The sequence below is a fragment of the Pipistrellus kuhlii genome, unplaced genomic scaffold, assembly GCF_014108245.1.
Source record: "Pipistrellus kuhlii isolate mPipKuh1 unplaced genomic scaffold, mPipKuh1.p scaffold_m20_p_15, whole genome shotgun sequence".
Classification (NCBI taxonomy): domain Eukaryota; kingdom Metazoa; phylum Chordata; class Mammalia; order Chiroptera; family Vespertilionidae; genus Pipistrellus; species Pipistrellus kuhlii.
In genome coordinates this window covers 3953939-3974738 of record NW_023425460.1, presented here as the reverse complement: position 1 = coordinate 3974738, position 20800 = coordinate 3953939, and the positions used below count along the sequence as shown (strand labels likewise).

General features: G+C 58.6%; 1 protein-coding gene across 7 annotated transcripts in view; it reads left to right on the top strand.

Annotated features, from left to right (window-relative positions):
* The first annotated feature begins 15584 nt into the window (after nucleotides 1-15584).
* ZMIZ1 (zinc finger MIZ-type containing 1) overlaps nucleotides 15585-20800 on the top strand; it is a 166337-nt gene continuing 161121 nt past the window's right edge. For 5 of the 7 annotated variants that reach the window (XM_036438080.1, XM_036438082.1, XM_036438083.1 and 2 more), the window contains exon 1: nucleotides 15585-15734. The gene's annotated coding sequence lies outside the window, so the exon portion shown is untranslated. The remainder of the gene's footprint in view (nucleotides 15735-20800) is intronic. The other 2 variants (XM_036438081.2, XM_045581688.1) reach the window with 2 other exon arrangements.

The window sequence follows — 20800 nt, the reverse complement described above, 5'->3', positions numbered from 1 at the left end:
AGGGCCTGTTTGCCCAGGAGGAGGGGCTGTCTCTAGCTGGCGACTGGCACCTGCCCCTTCGGTGTCAAAGTCCATCCGGGCGCACTGGGCAGGCAGGGGGGGGGCGGCCAGGTGACGGCCATCCTGGCAGGTGTGCCGGTCACCCCAACGACAAGCCACAGGTCCCAGGGGCCTGCTCTGTCCCGTGCACTGCCCCCCCCTAAACACACACACACACACACACACACACACACACACACACTCAGGGGACATGATGTAAGGAACAAGGTGCCAGTTATTTACCACCAGTTGCCACAACACAGAGAGGTAACCGAGGACCAGAGCAGGGACGTGGCCTGCCCCGGGTTACGTACACAGTGGGGACCAGAGGCTGCTCCCAGGCTTCCCTGTGGGACAATGGCTCCCAAAACCTTGGGAGGAGCTGGCTGGGCCCCTCGTGGTTCTGGATCTGGCCACCTCCGCCGTTGCTCTTGCCGCCCTGCATCTCTGATCTCCGGGAGGAGGAGCTGTCTGCCAGCAGTGAGCAGCCTCCTCCTGGGATCGCAGCGTGGGCAGCCTTCCTCACCTCCCTCCACCACCGCCGCCCGAGGAAGCAAACCCCAAAGCTGGTCCTCGCCAGCCTGGTAGAAGGTGTGTGGCAGGGACGTGGGCACAGTGAAGTCTCGAGCCCTCCTGTCAGGGCGGCAGAAACCCAGCTCTGGGAGTGTGTAAACACGGTTATTTTTAGCCCTCCGCGGGCTGTGGGCGCAGCAGCTTGACCCGCACTTGGCTCAGCCCCTTCCTTCTGCCCCACCCAGAGCAGAGGCCTCCTGTGGCCCCCCGGCCGTCCCCCTCCTCCTTGAGGGTGGGCCAGCGAACGCCAGGACCCTCTCAGAGGGGAGCCTGGCGGAGGCCTCGGCGAAGCTGCCCGTGGCTGGGAGCTGAGGCCAAGACTGGCTCACCAGGGGCAGGATGTGGTTTGCAGAGAAGCGACATTTCAAGCTGCAAGAGAAATACTGGAGCCACACAGTATTTCATGCGCTTTCCACTGGCTTTTATCCTCTCGGTCCTCGTGCCTTCCCTGGTCTAGGCGTCCGGAGGCCTGGTCCCCAAGCCAACATGCTGCCACTTTCCCCATCGTGGCTCCCAGGTGGGTAGGGTGCCTCCTCTGAGCCCTCACTCACCCGTGAAGTGGGTAATTCCCAGCCTGGCTGGTGGGGGCAAGGGGGCTAATGAGATCATGGATGTTCACTCATTTGTTCATTCAACAAACACTGATGAGCATCGATTTTGTGCCAGACACTGTTCTAACCACTGGGTAGAAGCAGGGAGCCAGCCTGACAGGGGGCTGGGCCTGACATCGTCAGGGTGGGGGCGAGAGACAGATAATAAGTAAGTACCTACAGAAACAATAATCATCTCACGGTACCTGCCACCCGGGGACGGTATGGAGTGGTGTGTTATGGAGCGACTGCATTTTAGACAACGACAATCCAGAAGGGCCCGTGGAGAGACTTCAGTAAAATAGAGCCGCCACCGTGAAGGGAGGAGACTGCCCACCACACCCTCCGGCCAGCCCACCACGGGCGCCGGGACAGAACGGGGCAGGCAGGCAGCGATGGTGGTGGGCAAGCACTGTCCTGGGTGAGGTGAGCAGGGCCCAGATGCAGGCCGTGGGGGCCTTGGGGGATGCCTTGGGGCGGCCATAAACAGGAAAAGATGTACTTTACTGCTACAGAGGAGAGCCAGGGGGAAGTGAGAGTGGGAGGCCAGCGAGAGGCTGTGCCTTTGCCCAGGCAAGTGGGCTGGCAAGTGGCGGGCAGGTTAGAACACAGGAGGGCTGAACACATACCATATGCAGATGATGTGGTATGAATTGCACACCTAAAACCTATATAGTTGTATTAACCCAGGTCACCCCAATAAATCCAATTTTAAAAAAAGAAAAAAGGGGACACAGGAAGGGTGAGCCAACCGTGGAAGCGGCAGATGGCTTGGCTAAGAAGGAGCATCCGAATCAAGGAGGCTCCGAGCCTTTTGGATTTGATGCCTGGGTGCGGAGAGCAGTGAGTTGGGGCACAAAGAGGCCAGGCACTGGAAGGGTGGAGGGAGACCAGGACCTTGGGGGACAGAGCTAACTGGACACGTGCGTTTGCAATGTCTTTGTCAAAAGGCAAGTGGAGAGGCCTGCTCAGGGGAGTGGTGACATGGGGAGCGCCAGGCCCCAGTCTGGCACAGATCACCCCCGGGAAGGGGGCTCTCTGCCAGCCTCAAGCCAGGCTGTGTAGGGGGTGCTCCCTCTGGGTCCGGCCTGGGGTTTGTCCAGTACATCATGGGAGAAAGCTTTCTGGTTGTCTGGCTGGTGGGAGGGCATGGTGGGCAGGGCCTGCAGCCTCGGTGGGCGGGGGTGGGAGGCTCTGTCTGGAGGGCGGGGCTGGCTGGACTAGGGACGTCCAGGTGGGAACACGAGCACCATGTGCCGCCAGTGGGCCCGAGCCCTAGGTCTCCCTCCCAAGACTCCTCCTGAGCTGCAGTGACTTCTCACTATGAAGCAGCAAGGACGCTGCTCGTGCGGCTGGACCCAAGTGCCCAGGACAGGGAGGAGCAACATGCTTGGGATTTTTAACCACAAACCTGGCTCCTTTTATTTTGTCAGCAGCCAGCTTTGTGAACCCGGACATATCCCCTCCCGTCCCCTCCCTGGGCCTTAGGGTTCCCCCCTGAGACACCAGGATAAAGCAAAAGACCCTCAGAGTCCTACAGCGGCTCTGCCTCCCTCTTTAGGGGGCAGAGGTTTGGTGTTGAGGGTCAGGGTGTGAGACAAGGCCTGGCGCCCAGAACGTGGAGGTGCCTGGCAGGGTCCCCGGGGAGCAGGTGGCATAGGGGCCACTCATAGGATGGTCATGGGAAATGAGGTAGGGATTCCCGGCTGCCTGTGGGGTCAGAGGGACCAGCTTACCATATAAATAGTTGTGCCCTAGGGAAAATCTCTTGGCTTGTTAAAGCCTCAGTTTTGCCATCTGCAAAATGGGCGTAACAAACGTCACTGGCCTCAGAGGGATGAGTAACTACGGAAGCAACACGAGGAGCACAACTGGCTTAGCTGCAGCTCGCAGACCACCTTCGATTTCTGGAGGTTGCCCTCTCCCTGTCCCTCTCCACGGTTCTTCTGCTGGTGGGGCTTCCTGTGGGAGCCATAATCTGGGGCCTGGGAGTCCGGCCAAACCCCACTCAGGCAGCGAGCCTCACCGTGGCCTCGGGGACTGGCCCACTGCCGTGGCTTTCTGGGCGCGAGCACAGGTCCAGCGCGAGGAGACAGTGACGCACTCTCTGAAATCACACCGGTTCTGCGCTTTGTTTCTCCAGAAGGGCGGGCTTTGCCTTCCCATCAGCATTTACGTGGTTGTTGTGTTGTTGCTGTTGTTGTTGTTGTTGTTATGTGTTTTAACTGCTCTGGGCTTTCGAGCTGTGGTGGAAAGTGAGGAAAATAGCAGATGCTGTATCCATTTGCCACCAAACTGTCTGGAAACGCTATAAATATTTTCTATAAAGACAAGCTTCCCCAGCCCCGACGTGTTAGTTACCTCCTCCCTGACAGAGTGATTTCCGAAAATTAAGACAAATAACCTCCTAAATCACAGTCGTTAACCTCAGGTGTAAAAACCGTTAGCACGCCCGCCGTGGGCCAGAGGCTCCGCGCTGAGTGACTGCGTGTGGCGTGGAGAGGCGGAACCCCATGCGCGGTCAGAGGGCCTGGGCCAGGAGGCCCGCTCTGCGCGCCCCTCGCTGCCATGCCACCTCGGGCTGGTGGGCTTGCCGCTCGGAGCCAGCGGGCACACCGAGCTGTGCTATGCTCCTCCAGGTTCACAAAGGTGACTCTGAGTCTGGCCCCGCGTTAATCACGGCTGAGCACAGCCCTCTGCCCAGGCCCTGCCGCCCCGGGCTGCGTTGAGGATGGCGCCCGGGCCCGGCACACTTGCTGGTCTCCTTTTCAACAGAGGGACCTCGCAGCCTCCAGCAGGCAGGCAGCGGAGAAGTGCGCATATTCTCCTGCCCTTGTTTTCACATTTAACTTCTTCTTTTTCTTTTTAATAAATCTTTATTGTTCAGATTATTACAGTTGTTCCTCTTTCCCCCCGCCCCCCCTCCCATAACTCCCCTCCATCTGGTTCCCATCTCATCCCATCCCACATTTAACTTCTGTTCGTGGTGAGAGAGGCTAATTTTGTATGAAAGGTAACAGGACAAGGTTTTTTGTAAGTAAGTATATTTTGGCAAAAACTGAATTGATTTCAAGAAAAATATTAGATAAATGGCAGCTTCGATGGCAGGAGGAAATGACAAAACCAAGAAGTTGGTTAGCGGACGTGAGGGGCTCAGCAAACTGTCCGGGTCGCCCTTTTCTCTCCCATCGCCTCCATGGAGTTTTACCTCCTTAATCTCTTCTCTCCTCGCCGAGGAGTGGACAGGAAGGGCTACTGGTAGGACATTTTGATCAGTTGTCTCCCAACAACACAATACTCAGAGGTGAACACTACACCCCATCCCCCGGGGCTGAGGGACTCCCTCTGTCAGGGGGCAGACTCCACCCTTGCCCAGCATGGCTGACTCCTGCGGGAGTATAGTAGATGCTCCACTAACGGGGATGTCAAATGCTACTACAGGTTTTGGAGTGACAGCCTAGCGTGCTATCCAGAAAAGTCATTCCAAGGTCATGTTTGAATTCTGCGAGAGAGTATGGGGATCGATTGGTAATGTCTGCCCGAGGTGTGGGAAGGGAGCAGGGTGACGTGTCTGCCTTTCTGTCGCTTGAGTGCCCCCTAAGCCTGCAGCTGAGTCCTGTCTGCTGTGCACCACCAGCGCCAGGCATGGCGGTCAGCTAGCCACGGAGCTGGTACTCCTGGAGCAGCCCTGGCCCATTATGCAGGGGGCAGCCCCCAGCTGAGTCACTGGCCCCAGAGGGTTGCGCCTGGCCCCGTGCTCATGAGGCCCATGCACTTCCCGGGTCCTCTCCCCTCAATGGCCAGCCCAGGCTGCACCTGGGGCAGCTGCCCAGGAAGTGTGCTGATCAGACCCCAACCATGAATGTGCTGCCCAGGTTTCCAGTCCCCCATTTTACAGGTAAAGAAACTGAGGCACAGGGTTGACGAGTGACTTGCTTGAGGTCACGTAGTCAGTTAATGCAAAGACCCTGCCTGAACCCATGACCTTCATCTCTTGCCTACTTTTCCTCCCACATAACAAAAACAGCTCAAAGGACTTGATGCATCCCCGTGTTTAAACTTCATTCATCCGATCACTCAGAATCTTTGTAGCCTGGTGGGAAAGAGCCCTGGAGCCAATGGCCTGCTTTGCATTTCAACCACTTCCTGGCCATATGGCCTTTGTTCTCCTCTATCTCTGTGCCTCAGTTTCCCCATCTATGAAATGGGCATAAATACCACATCGGGCTGTTGAGACCAGGAACATGCTCAGGGTGAGGGTTGAATTCAGCTGGGTCCCCTCCCGTGCGGGCACTGAGGAATTGTGGAAGTGAGCTGGCAAGAGCCACTCACAGTCTGGCGACCGGGAAGTGAGAGTGGATGGGCACATCAAGAGGACATTTTAGGCAGACAGACAAAGTCGACAGTGCGCCGGCCGCCATGGGCTGGTGGGAGGAGGGAGGGGGCCTTGAGAAAGGCTTACCCCCCAGAGGGAGGCCATCAGAACGGGGCTTCCAGAGGGCAGGCGGGCCTGCCAGGCGGAGGAACCTGAGTGCACAAGGACACGGGGCAGGAACCGGGATGGCCCGGGTTCCAGTCCTAGGGTGCTGGGGTGGGTGGGGAGGGGAGGGGGCTGGCCTGGCCCTGGCAAATAACAATATCCAGGACTTCTGGAGTGAGGATAGCCCCTATCCCCACTCCCTTTCACCTCTGCAGCTGAGGCCTCTGGGTGGGTGAGGGCTGAGGAGAAGCAGGAAGGCCAGGGACTGGTGTGTCCCCGTGGGAGGCGGTGAGAATCTTGCCCGAGCGCTTTGGCACCCGTAATTGTCTATTGTTCATCGGGTGATGAGCCAGCTCCCTGCCATCTGTCTGTCTGCCGGCCTGTCTGTCTCTCCTCTCCTGCGTGTCTGTCTGTGCAGTGCAGTACAAACAGCCCCTCCTTACACACAGTCCCCCCCTCCCCCCAGATCTGCTTGCAGCCCGGTGGTAACCCCCCCTCCCCCCCGCACGCCCGAGACCCATTTACTCTTCGGGGCCTGGGCCCACGTGAAACCCGCCTCGCTCCACCACCAGATACAGATGGCTGTATTATTAATAGTCGTGATTAATCGGCATCCGTGGAGGAGCTTTCCCCTGGGCAGCACGTCCCCAGGACCAACAGCCCCCGGAGGCCCCTCTCTGTCCCCACTGGTAGGGGCGGGGAGGCCAGACCAGAGGTGACTCACAGGAGATGCAGCTGGGAGTGGCCCGGGCCTGGATCCCAGGCTGGTGGCAGCACCCCATTGTTCTGCCCAGAAGCAGAATCTCCCCCACACCCATCTTCAGCCCCAGCATCACTCAGGCCTGGGGTGCTGGTCGCTAGGAGAAGCCCTCAGCACGGGGGAGGGGGGGGGGGGTAAGAAGGCAGTTCTCAGCTTGTGGGTGAGAGCAGAGGACAGAGGTAGAATGGGGAGGCCAGAGGGAAGCAGGGAAGAGGGAGCAGGAGAGGGATCTCACACCGGGGGGGGGGGGGGGGGGGGGGGGGATGGACGCGCTGAGGACAGGGAGGTAGCCTGCCTGGGGGGGGGGGGGGATGCTAAATAACAGGTCCCCTCCACCCCCGCCCAGACGGTGGGCCTGGCCCAGATGCCTGCTTCGTCTCTGTTCTGAGCGCTGCGTCCTGGGGATGATTTAATGCCTGCGGCAGGCGGCTTCCTGATTGATGGGCTGTGCTTGACAGGCCTGACTCCGTGAGCACAGCGGCGGCGAGGGGCCTCGCACGGTTCCGCAGATGGCTGCCTGCCCACCTGCTGCCCTCGCCCCTCTCCTGGGCCCTGTGTGTGTGTGTGTGTGTGTGTGTGTGCATCAGAGCTGTCCATGTCCCTGCTCGGTGGTCCCCCCGTGCCTGAATGCAGGTGTGTGCTGTTCTGGGAGAGAGCATGTGTGCAGATGAGCACATGTGTGCCCGGCAAACACGTGTGGTTGCATACACGGGCGAGGGGAGTGCATACACGTGTGTGCCTGTATCAGGGTGACAGGTACACACAGGCGGTCACCAGCTCATCTTGTTTTTCTCAGATGGGTGCGGTCCACAGTCACACACCCACACACCCGTGCACACCTGGTGACCTGTGTGGCTGGCCGAGAGACATTGCAGCCTGATCAGTAAGCTCAGCAGTAAGGGTTTGCCCTGATAACTGAGCGCAAAGGGCCCTGGCCTGGGGGTCCTGCAGGGAGGTGGCCCAGCCCCGTAGGTCAGTGGTAGGCAAACTGCGGCTCATGAGCCACATGAGGCTCTTTGGCCCCTAGAGTATGGCTCTTTCATATAATTCCACAGCCTGGTCGAGTCTATGTTGAAGAAGTGGCATTAGAAGAAGTTTAAGTTTAAAAAATTGGGATCTCCAAAGAAATTTCAATCGTTGTACTGTTGATATTTGGCTCTGTGGACTAATGAGTTTGCCGACCACTGCCATGGGGGACCACTATTTGGAATGCAGGTGGATGCACATCATGTTAAAATAGTACCTGCTTCCAGCCCTCAGTTCCAACCGGCTCCACCCAAGGAGAATGTTCAGGGCAGCTCAGGGGGACTGTGGTGAAACCGCACTCGTGCCTGCAGGATGGTGCCCTGGGGGTGGAGGGGGTCAGTGCTGACCTCCGCTCCTCCTGGGAATCCGGGTGCCACGTCCCACCACAGCCAGCCAGCTATCCAGGAGGATAGTGGCTGGTAGTGACCTCTGCCCCTACATCAACTGCATCCCGCGGACCTGAAGCCTGAAAGGAGGCCTGAAAGGAGGCCGGAGGGGAATATGACGTGTCACCTGAGGAGGGGGGACCACAGACGCCATGCCGAGAGGCTTCCTCCTGCTGGCTGCAGGCTGACCCCAGGAGCAACCTCATCACATTGGGCTCTTTGGTCAGAGCCCCACTTTGTGGCAGCCGCTGGGGTCCAGAAGGTGTGCAGAGTCTCCGTCCCGGCAGGTGCTTCCCTGAAGAAAGGAGCCCCTGGTCCCCAGGCCAGGGCGGGCAGATGCAGCCGGGGCTCTCAGGGCCCAGAGATGTGGGGGCCACCATGGGCCCAGATGGGCAGGGAAGAGAGGCCGCCATGGCTGCACGGACAAGGGGAGCTAGCTTGCTGGAAAGGACAGCATTCCAGAAGGACAGGGCGTGTGGGCAAAGGTTTGGAGCTGTTCCTGGGAGAAGGCATGCCCTCTCCCGCAAGACATCTGGGCCGTGCTGGCCCGGGCAGCCTCCGCTCTCCATGCCCAGTGGCCATGGGGCGAAGCAGATGGCTGGCGGGGGGCGGGGCCACCTCCGCCCAAGCCAAATGAGGCCAAGTGGCCCACACAGGCCCGAGCCTGAGACCTTGGCACCAGCCGTGTGGAGCACTCAGCGCGAGAGTTAATGATTCATTTGTGGCCAATTTCTGCTGGCCTTTGCCTGGCAATTCCCAAGCCGGTCCCTTCCCTCAGCTCCAGGAGTCCAAGAGCACGGGCTCGCTTTCACTTGGCTGAGAACATCTCACCCACTCTCCAGGGAATGGTTTGTACAATGACAGCAGGAGTGACGCAGGTTAGCCACGAAGAAGAACTCACTCTGGGCTGCAGGCCGGGGCTGGGGTGGTTGGTTTGACTGTACCAAGTGCTGAAGGCAGGAGCCCTGTTGCTGTTCGAGGTGTTTCTCCCACCCCCCTCCCTTCCCGACCTCCCCATTTAGTTCAGAGCAGATGCGAACAGAATCCAGTTTATTATAATGCAAAAAGCGTTGCAACAGTTCCAAAGGGGTAAGTAGAGCTTGACCCAGAGCAGGACTTGCCTGGTTTAAAAAAGCGATAACACATGCAAAGGCCCTGGGGCACGGAAGTCCAGGGGAGGCTGTTCTGGAAGGTTGAGGAGTTGTGGTACGGCTGGAGTCTAGAGGGCTTGAGAGACTTCTAGAAGTTATGGACACCAAGGACAGGCGGTTTGACAGTGGAAGATGCTGGCAGTGAGGAGCCAGGGCTGGTACCTCAGCAGGGACAGGTGTGTTTGTGTGTTTGATTGGGGCTTTGGGGTCACGTATGCCTTGTTTCTGTGGGTCAGCACAGCTTCCTTGGCAGCTGCCTGCGCCAGCTCAGGCCCTCGCCCTGCACAGGTCCCTGTGCCTGCATGGAGGGAGACTGAAAAAGGGGGCCTGAGCAGCAGGCAGGTGACGGGGTAACAGGGACTCGGCGGAGCCCAGGACCCTTGGTGTGAGTGCAAGGCTGTGCCGGGTAGCCGATGACTTCCAGACCCACCCAGGGCTGGCACCCCACTTCCCTGAGTGACGGGCAGGGGTGTTGGGCAGCCTTAGAAGCCGTATTCCCCGTAGCCTGTGGGCAGACCCCCGGCAGGTTAGCCTTGTAAGATCAGCCTGGTCTTACTGAGTCCACATGCGAAGACGTGGGCCCCCAGGGAGGCCCAGCCCCTGGCCCCGCCTCCCAGGCCTGGCTGGGGGCACACATACCCTCCTCCCCCCCTGCACATTTCAGAGAATATTTTCTCAAACCAGGAAAAATAGAACAGCCTGATCCTCTAGGTCACAGCATCCAGGGGCTTGGGGCAGGGCTTCCACGATAACTCTCCCGCTTTGCAAATGTAATTTCTTCCGATTATTTCTTGACAGTCCCAGGCGTTGGTGGTAAACAACCGCTCTCCCCAGAATGTTTCCCCGTGACAGCAGCTTTCTCTGGCGAGGGTGCTATCAACACTTGGCAGGGCCTCTTCCCAGCTCCCTGCTCCTGCGAAGCTCGAAGCTCCGGCTTCTGAAAGACGCCCAAGAATGTGGCGCTGTCCCTGCGTGCTGGGGGAGGGGCTGGGGCGGGCATAGGCGCAGCCTCTTGCTCCCCGCGGCAGCCAGAGGCTCAGCCTGGCCCCGGAGCCTCAGATGGCCCCTGGTGGTGGATGGTCCCCAAGCGGAGGGTGAAGTGGGATCGGGTGTCCTCTGGCTCCCACAGCCCTGGTTTTTGGGTCCTTGGCACAGCTCAGGGCAGGAGGGAGCTCAACTCCTCTGGGCAGCTCTGCCAGGCCTGCCTGTGGCCAGGAGACCGGTGGTGTCCCAGCCCTGCAGCCTCCAGAGTCTGCGTCACGCTGGCTTAGGTGTCCTGAGTCAGAGCCAGGAAATGGATCTGCTGTGCGGGGGTGGAGGTGCGGCTGCCCTGGCAGCTGGGGTGAACCCCAACCTCCTGCTTGCCCACGTTGTGGGGGCGGGAGGGGGGTGGGGGGGCCTTGCTTTGTGCATCCCTTCCCTGGCCTAGCCCGGATTGGACTGGTGCTTGGAGGAGAGGCTGAGGTGACAGCTCCCTGCTCCAGTGACTGTGCCCAAGCCCCTAACCACACAGGCAGTGACTGGCACTGACAGGAAGGAGACCGGGACGGGGCACAGCCAGGCTGCTGTGCCTTTACCGGGGTTGGACTGGCACCCCTTTCCTGGAATGCCTCCCAGGCGTGGCCTTTGGGCAAGAATTGACCCACCACTTGCCTCCGCTTTGGTGAAACCTTCCTGGCAGCCCCTCCTCCACGCAGCTGTCCCTGTTCCTCCAGCCGCCCCCTTGGACGCGCCTCGGGACTCCTGTGTCAGTGCTCTGGTTACAGTGTGTGTAATCCCCTTTTCCTCAGGGCCCCCCGGTTACCTGTGTGGGTGCTCAGGGCATGATGGTTTCCTGTGCCCTGCCTGCCTGGTCCGTAGCGGACACTCGGTAAAAGCAGGCTGGGTTTAATCAGGGGGTTCCCGAAGGCAGTGTTGGAGGATCCGTGGTTAGTGATCTGGTGAGGGGAGGCTGGCCTTCCTGCGCCAGAGCCCCTCCCTCCGCGGCCTCACTGGCCCAGGCAGTGCTGGGGCTGCAGCGGCCCCTCCCCTCACTCAGCCAGTGCCTTCCTGGCCGCGGCAGCCAGCTCCCCGGGTTGCCCCTGTGATCACTCTCCAGAAAACACCCCAGTGGAAACTGCATGAATGATTGATAAGAGCTGAGAGCTGTTTAATTTTTTCCCCCTGTTTAATGGCTATCAATAATTTAATACGCTCTCTGTATGTTTTTAAGAAATAGCACCCATTTTGCCGTCTCCGGTTTAGCGGGCTAAATGATTTAAGTGTTGGAAATGTGCTTGAGGATGGAAGTCGAGTGAGTCAGAGCAATCTGGAGGCCCGGTTGGGGAGAGAGGCGGGTTCAGAGAGCCAGCCAGTATCTCAGCCTGGATGGGCGTGCGTGTGTGTGTGTGTGTGTGTGTGTGTGTGTGTGTGTGTAGGTGGGCGGGAGGGAGGAGGGAGGGGGCGGGTAAAAGCCAGTGGCTTTCTGCTAAGAGCAAGATAATTGCTTTTCCGGGTCTCGCTGAGCAGCAGCTGAACAGCTGTCAGCTCCCTACCCCCACCCCCAATGCTGAGCTTTTCTGGATGATTCTGGGGGGACAGGGTGGGGGTTAAGAAGGAGCTGTTGCTGGTACCACCATGGGCTGAGACCCTCCCTCCCCTGACATCTTTGCCCCATCTAAAGCTTTCAAATCATTTTTAATGATGCAGTTAGCTTGCTGCCTGTGTGTCTTCCAGATGGGACATGGTTCATGTGGAGTGGGGTCTCAGAATCACTAATCTTGGGCCCCAGAGGGGCTGGGAAGGTCATCTGCCAGTGCTCCCCCAAACTTTCCAGATGCAAAGGATCACCTGGGAGGACTTATTAAACATTTAAATTTCTGGGCTGTATTCCAGACCCACAGACGTCCATTCCCAGGGGAGAGGCCCGGGAAGCTGTAGGTTTACCAGGCGGCCCAGGTGATTCTTATCATCGGAGGAGCTGGGGGAATACAGAGGCCGGCTCCGGCTCTGATGCCTGGAGCACCCACAGCACCACGTGGCTGGTCCCCTTGGCTTGCATGCCTCTGGGGACGGGGAGCTCATTACCCGAGACAGCATGCCCACCTGTGGAAGGCTGGACCCAGCCAGCTGCCCTCCCGCGCATGGAGTTACCTCTTCCACAGGGGCGGCTGCCTCTCCGGGGTATCTGTGCCTCCTGGCTGGGCAACGAGCTTTCTTCCTTAGCAAAGGGCTTGGAGTGCCAGGGAAAATGCCCCAGGGTGAGCCCAGGCACTCTCCTCCCTCTCCAGGCTGGCTGCTGTGGCCTCCCCTAGCAGACTGCAGTGGGCACATGAGCTTACAGGGGGCGGGCACCACCGCGGCAGTGAGGACCCCGAGGGAGGCAGGAAGGCTGCAGGGCCTCAGCACTGTCTTGACCTGTGGGCAGTCCTCCCGCAGGATAGAAAGTGGTGTCTCGCCAAATGCGGTGTGGCTCAGTGGATAGAGCGTCGGCCTGCGGACTGAAAGGTCCCAGGTTCGATTCCAGTCAAGGGCATATACCCTGATTGCAGGCACATCCCCAGTAGGGGTTGTGCAAGAGGCAGCTGCTCAATGTTTCTCTCTCATCTAGCTCTCTATCCGTCTCCCTTCCTCTCTGTAAAAAAAAAATCAATAAAATATATTTAAAAAAGAAAAAAAGTGGTGTCCCATCTGAGCCTGTTGATGAGGCAGCATCTCTCAGATGGCAGTGGGAGGACTGAGGCCACCGGGGGCTCCCCCACGATGACACCCCCATAGAGGACAGAGATAGAACTGAACAGGCGGGACAGGGGGCCCTAAGAGGGACCTCCAGGACGGAGGCCCTGGTGCTGGGGGTCAGAAGAGAGCTGTCGAGGTGAGTCGGGGGAGGCCTCTCACCAGGATGGGCGCTGGTGGAGACTGGGGGGTTTCAGACAGTGATGCCCATCTGTCTGCCTGGCATCACAGCTCCCCGTGGCTCTGCCTGGCCGCGGGCTTTGTGTCGTCAGTGCTGACTGAAGGTCAGGCTTGCTGTTTCATTTTGGTAGACAGTGAAGAGGGAAGGGGTGGTACGCATTTCACGGGTGTCGCCGTCGTACCACAGGGGCCCTGACGTCCTCCCCCACTCTATAGGTCCCCTTTGGAACCCCAAATTCATTCCCGCCCCCGATCTATTGGGGAGAAGCCCAGGTCCAGGAAAGTGCTGCCCTACACATGAGGCTTGTCACTGCCCCCCAACTCTGCTCTGATCATCACAGCATTACTGGAGGGGGTTTCCACAAGAGGGGAAGAGGAAGAGGGGTGCCTGTCCCTGGCAGGGCCCCTGTTTGGAGAGCTGCAGGGGCTGGGGAGACAGAAGGGAAAGACTGAACTCCACTCTCAGGAAGACCCAGGCCAGGAAGAGGGCCGTGTGAATAGGGGCACCTGGGCAAGGTCCAGGAGCTCAGGGAAGGCTTCCAGGAGGAGGTGCCGCCTGCCCTCAGGCTTGAAGCACACAGGAAGGGGGAGGGCACCCCGTGCAGAGGTGTGAGGCAGCGCTGTGAGCGTGCAGGGAGGAGAGGAGGTGCAGGCAGGCAGGGGCGGGCTGGATCTGGTACACCGGGCGGACAGAGAGCCCCAGAGGTTGGCTTGTTTTAAGCCTCTATTGAGGTATTCTATCCATTCAGAAAAGTGTGCAAGTCCTAAATATGACTTGACAAATGGTCATGAAATGAACACACTCGTATCTGCCACACTTGGAGACATGACACTCCAGACCCCCTCGGCCCCCTGGCGTGCTCCCCTCCAGTCTCTGCTGCCACCCCCCCAAGGATGAGGACATTGCCTGTCGCTGCCCCGCACCACCCTGACATGCGGCGACATGAAGAACCGCCATGGACGAGGCTCCGGCCTGTGGTTTGCCTGGGCCTCCTCTGCTGCTTTCCCCCGCGCTCATGCCCCTCCGGGCACCCGAGGGGCTGGCTGGACCGGAAGGTGGAAGGAGGCCTTAGTCACGTCTGGCGGTTGGCGCTGGCTGTTGGCCGGGCGGCCTCAGCCCCCCAGGAAGGCGGGCTGGACTGGCTTCCTGCCAGGGCCAGGCAGGGTTCCAAGAGGGTCGAGGCCAGAAACTAACAGCAGGATCTCATGAGGCCTCGTCTGTGAAGTCACACGAAGCCACGTTCATCAAACCCACTGGTCAAGACGCGTCTGAGGCCAGCCCAGACTCACCGTGACCAGTAGACCCCACCTTGGATAAGAGGTTGCGGAGAACCCAGGCCCATTGGGTCCCCCTCGAGCACAGAGGAGGCGCTGTGCCTGTCTCTGGCCTGTCTCTAAATGGACCCCTTACACGTGTCCTCCGCTGTGTCTGGGTTTTCCGGTCAACACTGGGTTCATTAGATTGACCTCTGTGGTTGGATAGAGTTGCAGGTCGTGCGTTCATTCCGTGCTGTGTGGTATTCCGTCCCTCGAGTACTCAGTGCATCTAGTCCACAGCTGATGGTTACTGGGGAAGTTCTCACTTGGGGGCCGTGATGAAGACCACGCTGTGAACATACATACCAGCACACGTCTCTGGGTGCCGCGTGCTTGTGTTTCTGTGGAAGGGGGAGTGCTGGGCCACGGAGAGACCACAGGCGAGGAGATAGGCTCAAACTGCTACCACGGTGGTGAGCAGTGTGTGCCCCGCCGCCCCGCCAGCAGCATTTGGGAGGTCTGCGAGGGCTTGGTGGAGGGGGGTGAGGAGGTTGGGGGAGTAGAAAAGCCCCCAAACTGAGGATGGGTGGAGGGACAGCTCTGACCCTGATGCTTCCTGTCATGTCCGCTCTCGGCCCTCCCCTAACCTCGGGCCTCCACGCTGTGGGGAGTAGGGCCCTCGGACCAGAAGGCACTTTTCTGAGTGTGACCTCACCTGCTGTACTTTTTCCCACCCCAGGGTCCTCCCAGGCCCTCTCTCTTTTACTCAGCAGCCGCCTTCCATGGCCGGCCTGACCCGCCCACAGTCAGCGAAGCTAGGTGCCTGAGGGAGCTGATGCAGGAGGACCAGGAATTAGGGGGAATTGCCCACAGATGTGGGCAGTGGGCAAAGCCAGGAGACTGGTTCTGCTTCCAACCTTGCACTCTCCCGCTGTGGGATCCTGGAGGAGACCCCCCTATCGGGCCTCAGTTTCCTCATTTATAAAATGATAGACAAGGCTGCCGACCTCACCAAGTCTCCTTCCTCCCACCAACCTGAGTCCTGTATTCCAGAATCTAAGAAGGAATGGCATCAGGAGGCCCTTGGGAAGCTCAGCAGGCCTCCTGATTTCAGGGCACATGTCAGAGGCCTGATTTTGTTCAGCTTGTTCATGAATACCTTTGCTGCATCATTTATCAGTCATTCACTCAATCATTCATTCATTCATTTATTCGTAACATCAAGCATTTTATGCGGCCGTCCTGCTTCAGGGGACACAGAGAGGAGCTAGACTTCATTCCTGGTGCCCAGCGCTCTGCCCAGGGAGGAGACCGGCCTGTATAAACCATGTGGCCAGCTTAGCCTTCCGGGAGATGGCCAGAGGGTTCTGGGCAGGCGAGACCTAGAGGTCGTTGGGGGAGAGGGGGTGCGAGCCACCCCCAGGGTAAGACTTGGAGCTCACTGTGCCCTCTTCTGCCTCCCCAGGATTCAGCCGTGCTTGGCCAGGTCGGACTGCTGGACCTGCCTCCTTACCCCACCTCCTTTTCCTGACACTCTCAGCAGCCTCGAGTGCTGGTCGTGAGCAGAGGCCTTAGCAGGTAAGCGGCATGGGCTGGCCCTTCACCCTGTGTCTGCTGGTGGGGCCCTGCGGAGCGGCTGGTGCGATTTTAGGCCTGGAAACCCAGGAGCGAGCTGTCATCTCTTAGGAAAGAGGGAAGAGGCTTACTTCTGAGTATGGGAGTATGGAATCCAGGAAGGCTTCATTCAGGTTGTGATCCAGAATGTCCCTGACAGGGCTGAGATTTTCATGTGATTTGGGTGGCCTCGTTACACATGGGCCTGATGCTCTGATGCTCTCCTCTAGAAGCACAGATACACATACAAGTCCCAAGGATACTTTTGCACACAGACACATGTGAACTTGTAAAGCTGTCCATGCATTCTAAGGGTAGATAGGTGTGCATGCACACACATACAAGCATGGTTGTGTATGCCAAAGACATACTCCCTCATGTGCATATATACACAGACATCATCCAGGCATGCTACAGACATTCTCATGTGCACATAGACGGACTCACATACACACACATGCTCACAGACACATGGTCATAAACTTGTGTGTTGACCTCCACACAGGCACAGCTTCTCACAACACTTGACATTCCCCACACAGGGGCATGCTCACAGGCACTCACGGGCAGAGATGGGTTCCAAGGAGGAGGGGCTGTTCAGGGCTCACTGGCTTCTCATCTGCAAAAGCTCCCAGCAGCCCCTGCAGTTGCTGGACAGCTCTGGGCCCAGGCTGAGCCATGGCTCTGGTAGGTTTGCCAAGGAGGGTGGCTGAGGGGCAGCCGTGTGGCCATGGACAAGCTCTTGCCCTCTGTGGCCTCAGCTTCCTCATCTGGAACCAGGGCAGTCACTGTCTCCCCCACCTCCTGGACAGGGTATTGGTGAGGATGAGGGACCACCAGTGCCCAGTGCCGAGGAGGTTCCTGGCTCCAGGAACTGCCATTTTATGAGAAGGAAGCGGATGGAGGATTTGTGGGTGTTGCCAGGGGACTTTTATGGGTCCTTGCTCCTCATCCCCTGGGCCTGGGTGCCCTCTGAGTCTTGGGCACAGCAGCTGGCGGGTCTGTGCCCTCCATCTGCACTTCCCCTGTTGGTTCCTGAGGAGTTGGGGTCTGTGGCACCAGTTTCATGATCTCACAGCACTAGAGTCCCTGTGGGGAGACGGGCACATTTCCTGCATGAGCTCACTAAATACCCCCAAGCATCCTGAGAGGGCGGCCTCGCCGTTTCCAGATGAGGAAACTGAGGTGCAGGGCAGGTTGGTGAGGTCCTCGGGGACGCCTGCTCCCTCGTGTTGGAGCTGAGCTCCTGACCCTGTCACTGGAGGCCAGGATTTGTGCTCCCTTCAAGGGTGGGTCATTTCATGATGAGGAAACGGAGGCTCTTAGTGGTTGGGCCTCAAAGCTAGGAAGTGGCAGCTGCACCACAGATTCAAGGCTTCCTTTCCGCTTCCTTCTCTTGTCCCAGTAGGGCCGTTCCGAGTTATTTGGGTTTTAGCCCGACCCGGAATTCCACAGGCAAAAGTGTCTTTTTTTTTTTCTTCAAAAGATGGTGGGTTGTTCTCTGGGATCCACTCTCTGGGCAAAATCTAGACCTTCTTCTTTGAAACCCCTTTGTACATGTCCTTAGCGTTATCCTGGGAAGCCTGGCCCGCAGGACTCTCTAGGGTACCCAGTGCAAACTAGGTAGCTGGTTCTGATTCTAGGAGCTTCTACGGCCACCGGTGGGGGGAGGGGAACAGGCCAGTGAATGAACTTGCACTTCACCCAGAGTCGGGCTCTCCATGTGGTCTTCCTTTTCCTTCTATATGAACCCAGCAAGTGGCTCCGCACCGCCCAGGGCCCCTTGCCTGCCGCCTCCTGGAGCTCCTTCCCCGAGGGGCTGCCGGTCCACCCTCACTGAGGCCCCAGACTCACACTGGCTTTTCCCCTGGTAAGGAGCTCCGCCCCTGGCCCGGAGAGGCCCCTGAGGTGCGGGGTGCTGAGAGGCCTGGAGGAGCCAGAGGCCTGGCCCGCTGGAGGAGACAAGCCCCCAGCTGGGCGGACTGCAGCCAAGTGTGTGTGGCTCTGAGTCCCACACAGGCAGGCAGGGGCGAGAGGACCCAGCGGGTCTGAGCCGTAACAGCCGCCAAGACTGGACATAGTGAAAGGATATTGCGTGGAGGGCATGGCAGCTGTCCCATGTGGCTGGCACATAAAAGACACTCAAAATCCCTTTGGTGGGTGGATGTAGAGGGCGCTGACGTGACCCAGGGGTCGACTCTGGGCCTAGGCTTGGGGCTTTCCAGCTCTGCCACTCCGCGCTGCGTCACTCCAGAGTAGGGGCCTAACTTCTCTGGAAAGTAGGGACAGAGAGCCTGCCTCGCGGAGCGATGAGGCATTCAGCGAAGTAAGCCCTATAGATCCTCAGCCTGGACCGTTGGTGCTCCACACAAAGGGGTCAACGAGGAGCCAACAGACGGAGGTGAGGGCTGTGCCACACAGGGCAGTGATGTGGTGGACTGGCATTTTTAAAAGGATGGGGAGGACAGCAGGGATTGGGGTTAGGCCAGACTTGGGTTTCAGCCCCAAACAGCTGTTGATTAGAGCTGTGTGGGCGGGACCTAAGGTGGCCTCCAGCCCCTGGTTTGCGGCTTCAAGCTGCCAGCATGTGCCATCAGCTGTCAGTCAGCAGACTTCCAGGGCTACACGGGTGCAGGGCAGGTTCGTGCTGGCTGCAAAGACCTTGAATGTCAAACTCCGCTCACAGCATGCCTGGCTACGAGGAGCTGGGTTTTCAGGGTCCCCATGTGGCATGCCTGTCAGTCTTCGGCACCAGCTGAGAATGCATCTCCCCCCCCCCCACCCCGCCGCCCCGCCCTGTCCAGAATCTGTTGCTTATAGTCCAGGCCCCTCAACCTCCGCGCCTTTGCAGCCTGCCCTGACCCTGAACCCCCCTGCCCCAGCCTGGAGCTGAATATAGTCTACAGCCCACCGCTCATTCCTGCCTGAGGCGGAGCACTCCCTGGTGAGCAGGATGGGGCTGCTGTCCTGGCAGACCCTCTGCGCACGTCTCTCGAGCCTCGGTCCTGCTGCAGACCCGTCATGGGGTCTTGGACAAGTCGCTGCCTCTCTCTGAGCAGTTGTTTACTGAACTGTAAACCAGAGGGCTGGGACAGGGGAGGGGTCACCAACTACAATGATCGCAGGGTCCCAACAGCTCAGTGAAGCTTAAAGAGACTCCCACCATGCAGACGAGGAAGCTCAAAGCACAGAGAGGTTAAGAAACATACTCAGGGTCACAGAGCTATTGGTGCAGCTGGGATTCAGCCCAACTACTCCTGGTATCATTATATGTTCCCCCACCACCACACACCACACACACACACTATATCAAACTGGTACCTACCCAAGTTTGCTGGGCAATCCATTCACTTCACAGCCACAGTGTGCTATGCCAGACACTGGCATCCAAAAGTAAATGTGCATCCGAAAAACTGGGGGAACACAGCCCCAGGCTCAGGCAAAGTCAGTCTCCAGAGTAGAGCCTGCTAGGTGGATGCCATCAGTGGATCCTCTCAGATCTTCCCTGATGCTGGAGGAGGCAGGCAGGGGAGACTGCCTGGAGGAGGGGGCTGGATCCCTATACAGTGGAGTGTGGTGAAGGGTTTTCCTGGGGTCTCTGCACAAAAGGGGGCTTTTGAGCAGCAGCAGCTCCTCTGTGAAGGCTGGGAGGAGAGAGCTGGACTCTGCCCAAGAGCTGGGCCTCATGGCTCACCCAGAGACTGTGGAGGAGCAGGCCTGGGGGCTTGTCTACTCTAGCTGCCCGGGCCTTTCCAGCACCCTGCCTCTTCTGGGGTCTCTTCGGAACCAGAGGCTGGAGCTTTTTATCAGAGGAAAAGCCAGTCTTCGAAAATGCTGAAATCTGAAGCTGCCCAGGGTAGAGCCAGGTGCCACCCTCCATTGCCACTGTCTGTGCCCCTGTCTGATACAGGCCTGACCTCAGACTAGGGCTGGGGTTGGAAGGGAGACATGGATGAATCTGTTCAGTGATGTAATGGGGACAGAGAGGCCCAGAATCCAGCAGCATCACAGCAGGTGCAGGAGGTGAGCAGGCCAAGCAGGAGGCATCCCTACCAGGGCTGGGTCCCTCCCCTGACTCCCACAGAGTCCAAGGGGCTCCTTGTGGATAGTATGTGTTCACCTGTGTAGGAGTGTGTGGCTGTATGTGGACATGAGGGACCCCTTAACCTTGGCCACCCGAGGGGCTTTACAAGGACAAGTTGGATTGGGAGGGCTGGCAAACTACACCTCGAAGGGGTATTTTGGTGTTCCTCACAGCAGTGCTTCCCTCCAGCCGGCGTTTGCTCACCAGACTCACACTGAGCTCTGGAGTTTGAGGACAGCCACGCCCCTGCCCTGGGTCCCAGGTCCAAAGCCTCTGTGACCTTGCAGGGAGGGAGCAGACACTGGGTGCGGCTACAAGGGCGGCATCTTTATTTGAATCGTCACATCCTGCCCGCCTTCGGGAGTCTTCAGAAATTATATGGCCAGCCAAGACTGGTTTGGCAGAGTGGATAGAGCATAGGCCTGAAGACTGAAAGGTCCCAGGTTCGATTCCAGTCAAGGGCATGTACCATGCTTGTGGGCACATCTCCAGGAGGAGGTGTGCAAGAGGCAGCTGATCGATGTCTCTCTCTCTCATCTGTTTCTAACTCTCTATCCCTCTCCTTTCTTCTCTGGAAAAAAAATCAATAAAATACATTAAAAAACAGAAGAAGAAGAAATTATCTGGCCCAACCCCTCCGAGCCTCAGATGGGGAAACTGAGGTTCAGAGAGAGGAGAGTGCTCCCCAGGGCCTCCCAGCGTGGCGCTCCCAGGCTTTCCGCTGATCTCACTGCTCCCCCAATGCAGAGAATGCATGGTGAGCGTAGCTGCTGTAGGGCGAGACCTGCAGCCAAGTGACCTAGCCTTGGGGCTGTTTGCTGGAAGGCAAGGCTGACCCCAGAGGGGCTGGGACCTGCGCAGGCCTGAGAGCGATGCAGGGCTTAGTTTGTCCTGGTGTTATTCCACCTCCTGTCATCGCCGCCTCCTGCTGAGCCCCCTCCATTAG